This window comes from Pseudonaja textilis, chromosome 1 (assembly GCF_049901715.1).
Source record: "Pseudonaja textilis isolate UNSWEBS1 chromosome 1, rPseTex1.2, whole genome shotgun sequence".
Classification (NCBI taxonomy): Eukaryota; Metazoa; Chordata; class Lepidosauria; order Squamata; family Elapidae; genus Pseudonaja; species Pseudonaja textilis.
This window is the reverse complement of record NC_141990.1, coordinates 72,110,022-72,121,641: the sequence shown is the minus strand read 5'-3', so window position 1 is coordinate 72,121,641 and position 11,620 is coordinate 72,110,022. Positions and strand designations below refer to the sequence as shown.

General features: G+C 41.8%; 1 long non-coding RNA gene across 7 annotated transcripts; it reads right to left on the bottom strand.

Annotated features, from left to right (window-relative positions):
- Positions 1-1,280: 1,280 nt before the first annotated feature.
- On the bottom strand, positions 1,281-8,491 carry LOC113439324 (uncharacterized). Of its 7 annotated transcripts, XR_015744429.1 has the most exons (8): positions 8,156-8,491; positions 7,815-7,940; positions 7,507-7,640; positions 5,315-7,396; positions 4,950-5,109; positions 3,631-4,535; positions 2,001-2,148; positions 1,281-1,878 (listed from the first exon to the last, which is right to left on the bottom strand). It is a non-coding gene; the product is annotated as an uncharacterized LOC113439324 (long non-coding RNA). The 7 variants fall into 7 exon arrangements; XR_015744410.1 differs by having other exon boundaries at positions 3,631-7,396; XR_015744422.1 differs by having other exon boundaries at positions 2,001-2,070; positions 3,631-7,396.
- Between the last annotated feature and the right edge of the window lie 3,129 nt (positions 8,492-11,620).

Below are 11,620 nucleotides of genomic sequence, written 5' to 3'. Positions count from 1 at the left end.
TAGCCAATTAAGGGGGTAGTTTTTGGAGGGAGAAGACTGTTGTTAAACAAACCTTAGTTTAATGCAAGGTGTCAAAGCACAGCATAGGGGATGCATTTTCTGCAAAATGTTGGCTCTTCCTGATCAAATATCTTAAACTTGTGTTCTTTTTGCTAGGTTTGCACTGGAGGGTATACGAAAATAGTTCACAAGCAGAGAGGCAACATTCCAGCCATGTTGCTTGGTCTCTGATAGGTCTGGATAAGTTTTTGCCTCGGTGCACATAATCTGTTGGTTGGAACACACTGACTAGAGGCCCAATGGTCAGATTTTGGAGATGGTACACATCATCTTGCACCAAGCAGTCTGAGTTTATGAAAGGAGATTCAGAGAGCCAACCAAGGCAAAAAAACAATAAAATGACCATCATCTTCACCTCAAACTAATCACCTCAAAACGGCACAGTGATTTTCACTTTAGCCACAGTATGCATGCCTGCTTTTAAAAGGTCCTATATTTAAGGAATGCAGGCTGCTCCAGAACAATAAATGATCCAAATATACCACAGAACCAGTGAAGAAATGCTGTTTATTTAAGTTTGCATGTCAAATGCATGGATACGGGTTTGTACATTTAGCTTCCTATTTGTCTTCTCTTTTTCCAGGCAGAGATTCATTTAAAAAAAATCCCAATAACTGAGAAATAAATTAGTCAGAATAGTCATCTGGGTATCTTGAAAATTCATCTGGTTACTCTGCTAACCTATACCTTATTGTAAGTTTTCTGCATCTGGTGCTTTTCGTGTATATTGGCCTACAAAAGATGGGGATTGTAGTCCAATGAACAAGAAGAGCATCTGGATGGGGAATGCTGATGGACAAGATATATGGAAGATAGATTAATCTAAAATAGGAAATGCCTGTGGAAAAAAACACAAGGAAAAGTATACAGAAGGAAATCTGAGCGTGGAATAAATTAAAGTATGGTATGCCTGGGTAAGTGCATTTCCACAGAAGTGTAAATTGATCCTTTGCTGCTCAGAATCACAAAACAGCAGATATGTTTGTAGTTGTATACCGCAAATGTAAATGTTTTCTGAAGAAAATAATTGTGGTTGCATTACATTATTGGTCTGATGCAACCTGTTTAGAAAGAAAAGGAATTTTTTCTAACTACTTTAAGGCCCTAGGCAGCACTTCCTCTTGAACCCACTGGCTGAAATCTTGTAGTGTTTCATTTAGGGTTGCAAGTGTTGGCAAGTTTTTCGAGTTTGGACACATATTTTAATTTTATACCACTGATTCACGTAAAGTTTTATTTAAACAAGGAATATCGTCTATTCATCTGTAATTAATTCAGTACATTGAAGTAACATTATTATTCAGAGTTTTTGTAAAAGCTCAAGAGATTTCATTGTAGCAGTTGTCTTCAGAGATTGTAAACAGGGTGAATAAGACTCATTCTTCAAATGCTTTAGGTTCCTTATTGGCCTTTGAGGCAATGTTCAGAGAACTTATAAGCATACCATCTACAACAGCTAAGAAATATACTGGAAATACCCTCCAAAAACTGAGCCAGAAGCATTTCTGTCACCAGGGGTACTATCAAAACGAAGTGGAGCTGGAGTACAAAAGATTAAAAACCACCCTTCTGGATCTCATTAATACCAAAGACCCTTGTGCAAAACATGTCCTCTTGTGCAAGAGAAACCCTCTGTTTGTTTTTCATAGACATTTGCCAGGCTGGAGAATGAAGAGATGCAAAGAGAAATTTGTTGTGATGGCATCTTTTCTTAGGTCAGTTAAGTCAGGGGTGTTGTAGAATAAAGGCGCAGTAGAGTTAGGATCCATGGTGATTTGGTCTTAGAGGCCAGACTTTCTGGAGGTTCATTTGACATTCCTGTTATGGGAAGGAGTGTGAATCAAAGTTAACGCGTGCAAGGGCTTAAAAGGCCTTGATTCTCTTGGATCACCCCTGCCCCCCCATTAAAAAAAAGTCTTCCCAAACCTTTTTTGACTAACCTGCCTTCTCTCTCAAGGATTTGTTAAATTGACGCAGCACAGATTTCTCGATTAGGTCTGCAAAGTGGAACTGAAAGGCGTCATAAAATCCATCAGAATCCTGCCCAAAGCGCTTATTCTCTTCCAACTTAATTTATGCCACGCGATTCTGTATTGGGGAAATCAAGCAGAAAGCTCTTTTTTTTTTTTTCCCTTGCTCTCCCCTTCCTCTTTGCTTTGCCCCCCCCCCCCCTTCTCAGATGCTTCTGGGCTAACAGGGAGACTGTTTAACTTAAGTGTTTCTATAGGAGGCTGTTGTAGTTTAACTCCTGCCCACCAGTAGCTGGGCTGAACAAAGAGGAGACTCGAGGTCTCTCCATTCATCCTTTCTCCGCGCTTTAATTTTCATTGATTTTGAAGACAAGGGGAGCCCTCAGGGATTCGAGCTGAAGGGGGATGACACGCCTTTAGATGCAATCCACCCCCCTGGCCAGCCATCTGCTCCTAACCAAATGGCGTTTTTTCATCCTAGCTCCTGCATGTCTCTAGATTCCGCTCTCACACTTTCAGCTTCAGTCTTTCTAGCTGGCTCTTCCCCGCCCCCCCCCGCCCCCCAAACTCAATGCAAAGGCAGCTTAAGTTAAAGTATGTTGAATAGACTGGGGGGGGGGGGGGAGAAGGGAGGGTGATTGGAAAAAACCCAACCAGGGGAAAAAAAAGTGATAAATCCTTACCTTTTTCATTAAGGCAGCACCACAAGCCCCTTTTAAATACTTTTTGATTCCTCAGCAAATTTACTGTACTATGTTGAACTCATTAACCAGTGCTGACAAAATGTTAGAAGCAGAAGACAAGGTGAATTTGTTCCTGTTTAGAGGGGGGGAGGGAGGGAGGAGGAAGCAAGATCTGAGATGGGGGGGGGAACCTGAAGCTCTTTCTGTGGAGGGAGGGGCAGAGAGAAAAGAAACCCTGTCCTTTGAGCAGCCTGAGAATTTGGCCAGTTGGCTCCAAAAGGCTCTGAAAGAATTTCAGATTGGAAAGTCTGGTGATCTAAGAAGTGGAAGATTTGCGACTTCCTTCTAAGGGGGATGCAAAGAACCCTTGTAGTTACCTTTCTCCAGCAAGATCGTGAGCGGCCTTTTCTACGCAACAGTCATAACTAAGGGGCAGAGAACTTGTTTGATCTGGAAAAAGTTCAGCCCAAGACACCTCCAAGTAAGAAGCTTTAGGGAGCCCTTGGACAAGTGGTACCTGTACTAGATATCAATGATAGGGGGCTACCTGGATTCATTAATATGGTTTTTTAAGATTCTTTTCTATATTCCTAAAACATGAAGTTTATAACCATCAAGGCAACATATATTTCCTCTCCCATTTGTTCCTTGAACACAGAGAGTTCAGTTTAACTGTCATATTCATACTAAATTTGTACGGATCTCTACATAGCCAGAATTAAGGTAGCTATGGAAGTAATACAAAAAGGAAGCATCCGTTTAAAGAAGGAAATAGCAAAATGTACAGATGTTTTTTTAAAAAAAACTATTAAAAACCGAGTTAAGGGGCACAGGATGCAGACTGTTGAAGGGAAATGGAAAAGAGGATGGAATGGAGCTTTCTAAAACGTAAAGGTAAAAGTTCCCCTCACACATACATGCTAGTCCATTGTTCCTGCCTCTAGGGGTCGGTGCTCATCTCCGTTACAGAGCCGAAGAGTCAGCGCTGTCCGAAGACGTCTCCATGGTCATGTGGCTAGCATGACTAAACGCTGAAGGCACGCAGAATGCTGTTACATAGGTGGACAGCAGGCACCCTGGGTAAGATAACTACAAACAAGATTGCACCACATTGTAAAAGTCCTATTTCTCCTGGAAAACTGGAGCCCTCATTATCAAGAACTGCCAATTATCCAGCCAGTTTGGGAGAAGTAAAATCAGGTAAACTTTTGCTGGATACAATCAGATGTGATGTGAGCATGTGCTCAGCCTCTTATCACTAGGTTAATGGCCAGCAGCAGTCTATAAGTCATGCCACTAACTGGACATTGAATAATCACTGACCTGAAAATATTGGGATCTACATCATAACATGCCTGGCATAGTGATACGAACACAAAATCTTCAATCTGGGCAGCCCAGTTATGGTATTATTTCTATTTCCAGATACAGTATGGGCTAGATGAAATTAAAGACTTGGAGGAGAGGTCTTATATGGTTATAGCAGCAGATTCCATTGATTCCATTAATTCAATATCCATAGAATCCAAGTCAGAATGACTCAGTAATTCCATTTGGAACCTCTTGACTCTTAGGATTAGTCAATGTCATCCCCCCACCCCACCCCGGCATCCTATATGGATCCACTGAGTAAGTAAAATGACACTTTTAAGAAGGGTGGTATGGTTAACATTACTTACTTGAGGTACGGATTATATAATGGCTCATCGCTGGTGGGAAAGCTTGATGTCGGGCTAATGCAACCATCCTTCCCAATCCCAGTGTCTTCCAGAAGAAACAGACAGCAACTTCCATCATCATCCTCAGCAGTATAGGCAGTGGGCTAAAATAGGATTAGATGGGTTTTTTTATAAATACAAAAAAAAAATCAACCCAAAGTATTGTTATTAATTAGTGGTAGCATCACCTAGTTTGCCATTAATTTAATCTCCTGGAAGGCTCTCCACCCACAAAAGATAACTCTAAGGCACGAGGCATTGACTTGGAGGAAAATGCTTTGTGGTCCAAGCTATATTGATTAATATAATAAGCTAGATATTTTCATGTACACTGGCTGGGTGAACTATGATTCAGTTTAAGGTAAGAAACATGGTAACTCCAGCTCTTGGAATTCCCTGCAACATAGCAAGGAATTAAGAGGGTCATAGTCCAAAACATCTGGAGAGTTCCAATTTGCTTATCCTAAATGGATTTAGGGATCAATCCACAACCAAGATCAAATATTGGCAAAAACCACCTTGGCTGAATAGATGTGGCTTTAGTTTCTTTTCCCAGAGGTCATGTGTCTCATTTTTCAACTGCATTTACTTTCAAGTAAACTCTGCATTCGCAAGAGCTTGAATGGATCGTGTAGGCTTGGAGATTAGGGTTACTTTTATCTGTCTTGGAGTTCAATTCTGCTAAAGTCAAAAGTATATATAGATCATAATTCAAATAATTGGAAAATGGACATCAATCATTTCTGTGCAGAGAACTTGGAAATGAAGTAGATGCTCCCCAATATTATCTTAAAAACATGTTTGTGATAGGTCCACAACTTTCATATGGGTTGAGCACAGTGGAATATTTAGCTGATATTAATATGAAAAAATTTATACCCACCTTAGGCACAAAGCCAGCTGGGTAATCTTCTCAAAGAAAAGAGGCAATAGCAAACCACTTCTGAAAAATCTTGAGGGGAAAAAAAACCGCAGGGATCTGTCCAGGCAGTCTACAAGAATCTTAATACAATCAAATGGAATAAAAAAATGAAAACAGAAAGAGGTGATTTTCCACTTTGACAAAAATCACTACAGCCTGCAAGATTAACTCAAAGGTGAACAAAGCATTTATTTCTTCATGAAATATGCAAGTTCCGAGAAGTGTTGATCTTCCAACAACTCTTTCTCTCTATGAATCCAGAATACCCATCTAGCATAATCAGGATTCACAGCAGAGAAAGCCTACTCTTACCAATCTGGAAGGTCTAAACCAGGGGTCCCCAAACTTGGCAACTTTAAGACTTGTGGACTTTAAGCATAGCTGGCTGGAGAATTCTGGGAGTTGAAGTCCACAAGTCTTAAAGTTGCCAAGTTTGAAGACCTCTGTTCTAAACAGCTATTATTATGGGAGAGGGATTTCATACTAAGTAATGTTCTTTGTCGCGTTGTAAATATAATAACCCGCAAGGTCAGCTCTGCTGTTAGGCAAAAAAAAAAATTGCCTCAGAGGGATCAGCTTGGGCATTTCTTTGAAAATAGTTTTTGGTTGTTCCCCAGTTTTTAGTGACAGCTACCAGGGAATGGCATTTGTATTATTATTTTTTCCTACTCTAGATACTGACATTACTTTACCAGAAGGCTCCTGCACATTTTATATTCCTGCATCAGCAGGTCTTGTGCCAGCTCTAACAATCAGTGACTGATAAGATTTACAAGAAAGTAGGATTAATTTTTGATAAAGATCTTAGTTTCACCACACACAAAAATAGATTTTAAACACCCACACAAAGCCAGTTTGGTGTCTTTTTAACTGCTCAATCAAAAAATCGAAATTGTTACCAAGATTATGTTTGTTTTGACACCGCCTCACACTAAATCATCTCCAGGGATCAAATTTATTCCTTAGGGTACTCACTTGAAGCCACTGCCTCAGATGCCCATCTGTTTCAGGGACTAGAATGGGGTGTCAATGATAAGATAGCTGCAAAGACAAACTCAATGAACAGAAACAGTCCACGTTCACAGGTGACCCTGGTGGTCTCTGGAACAGCGGTCACCAACCAGTGGGCCGCGAGAAAGTTTTGGTGGGCCGCAGAGAAATCTCACGCCCAGAGCACCCCCCAAAGCAATTAATCCAGGCTGCGCAGTAACACATGGCTGCACCGCCCATGTGGCCCACAGGAACCCTCCCCGCCCACTAACTCCTTACCAGCAAACTTGCCTGCTAAATTGCTATTTTTCTGACCATCAGCTGTGAGATTTAGATTAACTAGGAAGCAGGAAATGGTTGGATTTCTTTCATTCTAGCTAGCCTTTAGATCTTCAGCTCTGCTTTTAAGCACAGCCGAACTTCCCTTAGGACTGAAGGTTCTATTATTCAGTGCAGGCCCACCGCAAGCAAATTTGAGAGACTGAGCTAGCCGATGGCAGGTAGATAGATCACTGAATGATTCTGTGAGCAACTCCATCTGCCTGTGTGCTTTGCCTGATTTTGGGTAAAAGTTGCTCTTTTTTAATAAAAAAATCAATATTTATATACTTATATTTACATACATGCCATGCCCAGCCAGTCACATGACCACCAAGCTACACCCACAAATTAGGCCGTACCCACAAATTAGGAACTGGTTAGTGGTCCCTGGGATTTAAAATTATGAGTTTGGTGGTCCCTGAGGTCCAAACGGTTGGTGACCCCTGCTCTAGAAGGAAACCAATTCAAAGGGGCATTATCAGGTGTAGTTCAAAACACACTTCACTTGAGAGTAATCCCAATTGAACAGAATGGCAATTAAAATGTCCTTGATTTGAGCAGGATCTGGCTTCACAGATGTAATCACTAGTTTCTTGGCTTCTGATAGCCTATTCCTGCAACAATCTTCAATCTTCCTCCCTCTCTCCTGCTTCTTTTGTGCAGGTCACTGAGAATTAATGTGGGAAAGGAATCCTCTCCTCTCCTCCTCCAGCAATTCCGGACTTTCACATGCTGCAAAAATGAAAACGATGGGAGTTGGGAAAGGGAGAAAATGGGGAACACAATGAGCCGGCACCCACCGAATTGTGGGGGGGGGGGAGTTCTCCCTCCCTCTCACCCACCTTGGAAAGGTCGAAGCCCACGTATTGATTTTTTAAGAGAGCCGGGCGAATAAGTTTCGGCTGCTCTGCAGGTTTGTCGAAAGTTGTAAAGGCATGTGCTGATTAGAATAAGAAAGGGCGGTCGCGTGGCTCAGCTGGCACACAGAGAAGCCAGATGACAGATAAGCACCAGCTCCCTGTGACCGCTCCCCCACCCCCTCCGCGACTTCCCCCGGTTCCGCTTCTCCCTCTCTCCGCCTCTCCCTCCCAGTTTTCCAATCGCGAATCATCTGCTCCTCTCCTCTCCATAATAAAGCAGGCGTGTTTACCTGGGATCGCAGAACCGGCGGGGCATTCCTTTGTTTCTTCATCAGATTGCTGCCGCCAGCTGCTCTTTCCAGCCCTTGCTTCAGCAGATCTGATCGGGGGGGTGGGGGGAGGAGGGGGCGCCTAAACTGTGGCCCAGGGAAAAATCCTTGAGTTAGGAAGGAAGGCAAAGAAGTCTCACTCACCTTCTCCTCCGTTGATTTCAATGGAGAGAGCCTACTTGGGGCTCCCTCCCTTCCCCCCGCCTCCTCCTCCACGCCCGCTCCCCCCCTCCCCTGATTTCCCCCCAACCCGGAAAGGGCTTTTTGGTGGATTTTTTCTTTCTTTCTTTCTTTTCCCGAACCTGAGGTCAGTCGCGTGCCTGGCCGTCGACCCCTGGGAGCATCTCCCGGGGCTGCTGAGCAAATCAAAAACCAGTTTTCCCGGGGCCGCGAGAAGAGACCTCTCTGAGGCTTAGCAAGCATTACAGATCCGCCTACCGAGGCAGGATGCCGTTTCCCGTGGAATCCTGTTTCAACCTCTCCCCCAGATTGCTCGTAGGACTCCCCAGCGGAAAATGGAAGCTTAGCTTTCTTGGTGGGTGGAGAGCAAGGGCATCTTTAGAGTTTTAGCCATAAATATAACGAACCGAAATTTTAGAGCTGATTCTTAGATGTCCGTGCATTCATTATCTGCCTAGTACTATTCAATACCCTCTGTGTTGATTCCCTGGACTGAACTGCACCTTAACCAACCAACAGGTTAATGGGAGAAAAGGTTGAAAGAAATCAAGTAAAATTAATAATTGGAGAGAACTGGATGCAAGTAGTGGCATGAGTGCTTCCTCTTAGAATATTTATTTCCAGGACATTTTGCCCATGATGGGCAGAATGTGGTAAAATCTGCATTGTAGACTTTTGGAGGACACTTGTTTTTCCAAGTCCAAATTTCCATATTAAACAGTACTGTTTGTAGAACATTTCAAAATGGATCAAATAGGAGAGACAGTTTGTTCCAATGGTTAAAGCACCAGACTAGAAACCAGGAGACCAGTTGAGTTCTAGTCTCACTTTAGCTATGAAAGATAGCTAGTTGACCTTGGCCCAGTCATTCTCAGTCCATGATGCTGGTGGTCAGTAAATTCCTGTAATGTTTGGTTGATCTGAAAAAAGTGGGCCCTGCACTTGCAGGAAAACACTAGGAAGAAAAAATAGAATTAATCAAATACCAATATGTTCTCAAAAATTAAGACATATACACTTGCAATCTACTATATTCATAAATTAAAATATTACCTGTACAAAACTAATGTAAAATTAGAGCTCTTATCCCATTTCTCCATTTGTACTATAGAGAGCCTATCATTTTAGGCCTAAAAGTATAACCTAAAACTGACCTGAAGCTAAGTAAAATTAAGCATATTTTAGAAATAAGTTTTCCTTTGTCACATAAACAATAACTTGGCAGCAATTTTTGCTTATAAGGCTCTTAATCTAGAACATTTGTGATGTCATCAGATGATATGAGCTCAGGCTTGACCTTTGTACTCATTCTAATTAGATATATAATATGGCTGTAATACAGGTGAAACTCGAAAAATTAGAATATCGTGCAAAAGTTCATTTATTTCGGTAATGCAACTTAAAAGGTGAAACTAATATATGAGATAGACTCATTACATGCAAAGCAAGATAGTTCAAGCCGTGATTTGTTGTAATTGAGATGATTATGGCTTACAGCTCATGAAAACCCCAAATCCACAATTTCAGAAAATTAGAATATTGTGAAAAGGTTCAATATTTTAGGCTCAAAGTGTCCCACTCTAATCAGCTAATTAAGCCATAACACCTACAAAGGGTTTCCAAGCCTTTAAATGGTCTCTCAGTCTGGTTCAGTAGGAAGCACAATCATGGGAAAGACTGCTGACCTGACAGTTGTGCAGAAAGCCATCACTGATACCCTCCATAAAGAGGGAAAGCCTCAAAAGGTAATTGCAGAAGAAGTTGGATGTTCCCAAAGTGCTGTATCAAAGCACATTAATAGAAAGTTATGTGGAAGGGAAAAGTGTGGAAGAAAAAGGTGCACAAGCAGCAGGGATGACTGTAGCCTGGAGAGGATTGTCAGGAAAAGGCCATTCAAAAGTGTTGGGGACTTTCACAAGGAGTGGACTGAGGCTGGAGTCAGTGCATCAAGAGCCACCACACACAGACGGATCCTGGACATGGGCTTCGAATGTCATATTCCTCTTGCCAAGCCACTCCTGAACAACAAACGTCAGAAGCGCCTTACCTGGGCTAAAGAAAAACAGAACTGGTCTGTTGCTCAGTGGTCCAAAGCCCTCTTTTCTGATGAAAGCAACTTTTGCATCTCATTTGGAAACCAAGGACCCAGAGTCTGGAGGAAGAATGGAGACGCACACACTGCAAGATGCTTGAAGTCCAGTGTGAAGTTTCCACAGCCTGTGTTGATTTGGGGAGCCATGTCATCTGCTGGTATTGGTACACTGTGCTTCATTAAGTCCAGGATCAACGCAACCATCTACCGAGAGATTTTGGAGCACTTCATGCTTCCTTCTGCAGATGAGTTTTATGGGGATGCTGACTTCATTTTCCAGCAGGACTTGGCACCTGCCCACACTGCCAAAAGCACCAAAACCTGGTTCAGTGACCGTGGGATTTCTGTGCTTGATTGGCCAGCAAAGTCACCTGACCTGAACCCCATAGAGAATCTATGGGGCATTGCCAAGAGAAAGATGAGAGACATGAGACCAAACAATGCAGAAGAGCTGAAGGCCGCTATTGAAGCATCCTGGTCTTCCATAACACCTCAGCAGTGCCACAGGCTGATAGCTTCCATGCCAGGCCGCATTGAGGCAGTAATTGCTGCAAAAGGGGCCCAAACCAAGTACTGAGTACATATGCATGCTTATACTTGTCCAATAGTGTTCTATGTACAATTCTTGTTTTATTGAGTAATATTTAATTTTCTGAGATTTGGGATTTTCATGAGCTGTAAGCCATAATCATCTCAATTAAGACAAATCACGGCTTGAACTATCTTGCTTTGCATGTAATGAGTCTATCTCATATATTAGCTTCACCTTTTAAGTTGCATTACTGAAATAAATGAACTTTTGCACGATATTCTAATTTTTCGAGTTTCACCTGTCAGAACAAAAGCACTGGTTGTCAGAACATTTCACTACCAGACGTTGACTTATTTTATGTATTATTGAAAAGGGGGATGGACTCTAGACTGTTAAATCTAGATCCACAATTAATTAAGAAATCAATAGAAAACATAAGCCAGACTCTATGCATACATTAATATAATCATTAGTATCAACCTCTTCCTCCTCTAAGAACCCAGATACAATTCCTCCCTCCCCTATTAAAATCAGAAAAGCAATCAACAATATCTATTATAAACCAAGATAAAAAAAGAATGCAAAAAAATAAAGTTCACTATATAAGGCCATCTGAAGTGCAATCTGTGGAACTCACGGAATAAGCTCCATTGAAATCCTACATTCTGCACTGGACTTGCTTTGAACGAAGCATGTGCAGAGAAATGTATTTAGAATCACGCAGCAACATTTAGGCCCCAATATAACATGTCTAGATTGTGACGCCTAGTATAAGGAAGACATTAGGCATACTGGGTGATAAAGCTCTAACAATTGTAGACAATAGGGATTGTAAACCATGGCTTGTCATAACTTGTCAATAATTTTGGTGATAAGAAATAAGCATGTACATTATGCAGGACCCATAATTTATGTAAAAATGTGTCTTTAGAATTTTTAAATTGTGTTCATTGTCCCTCTGAA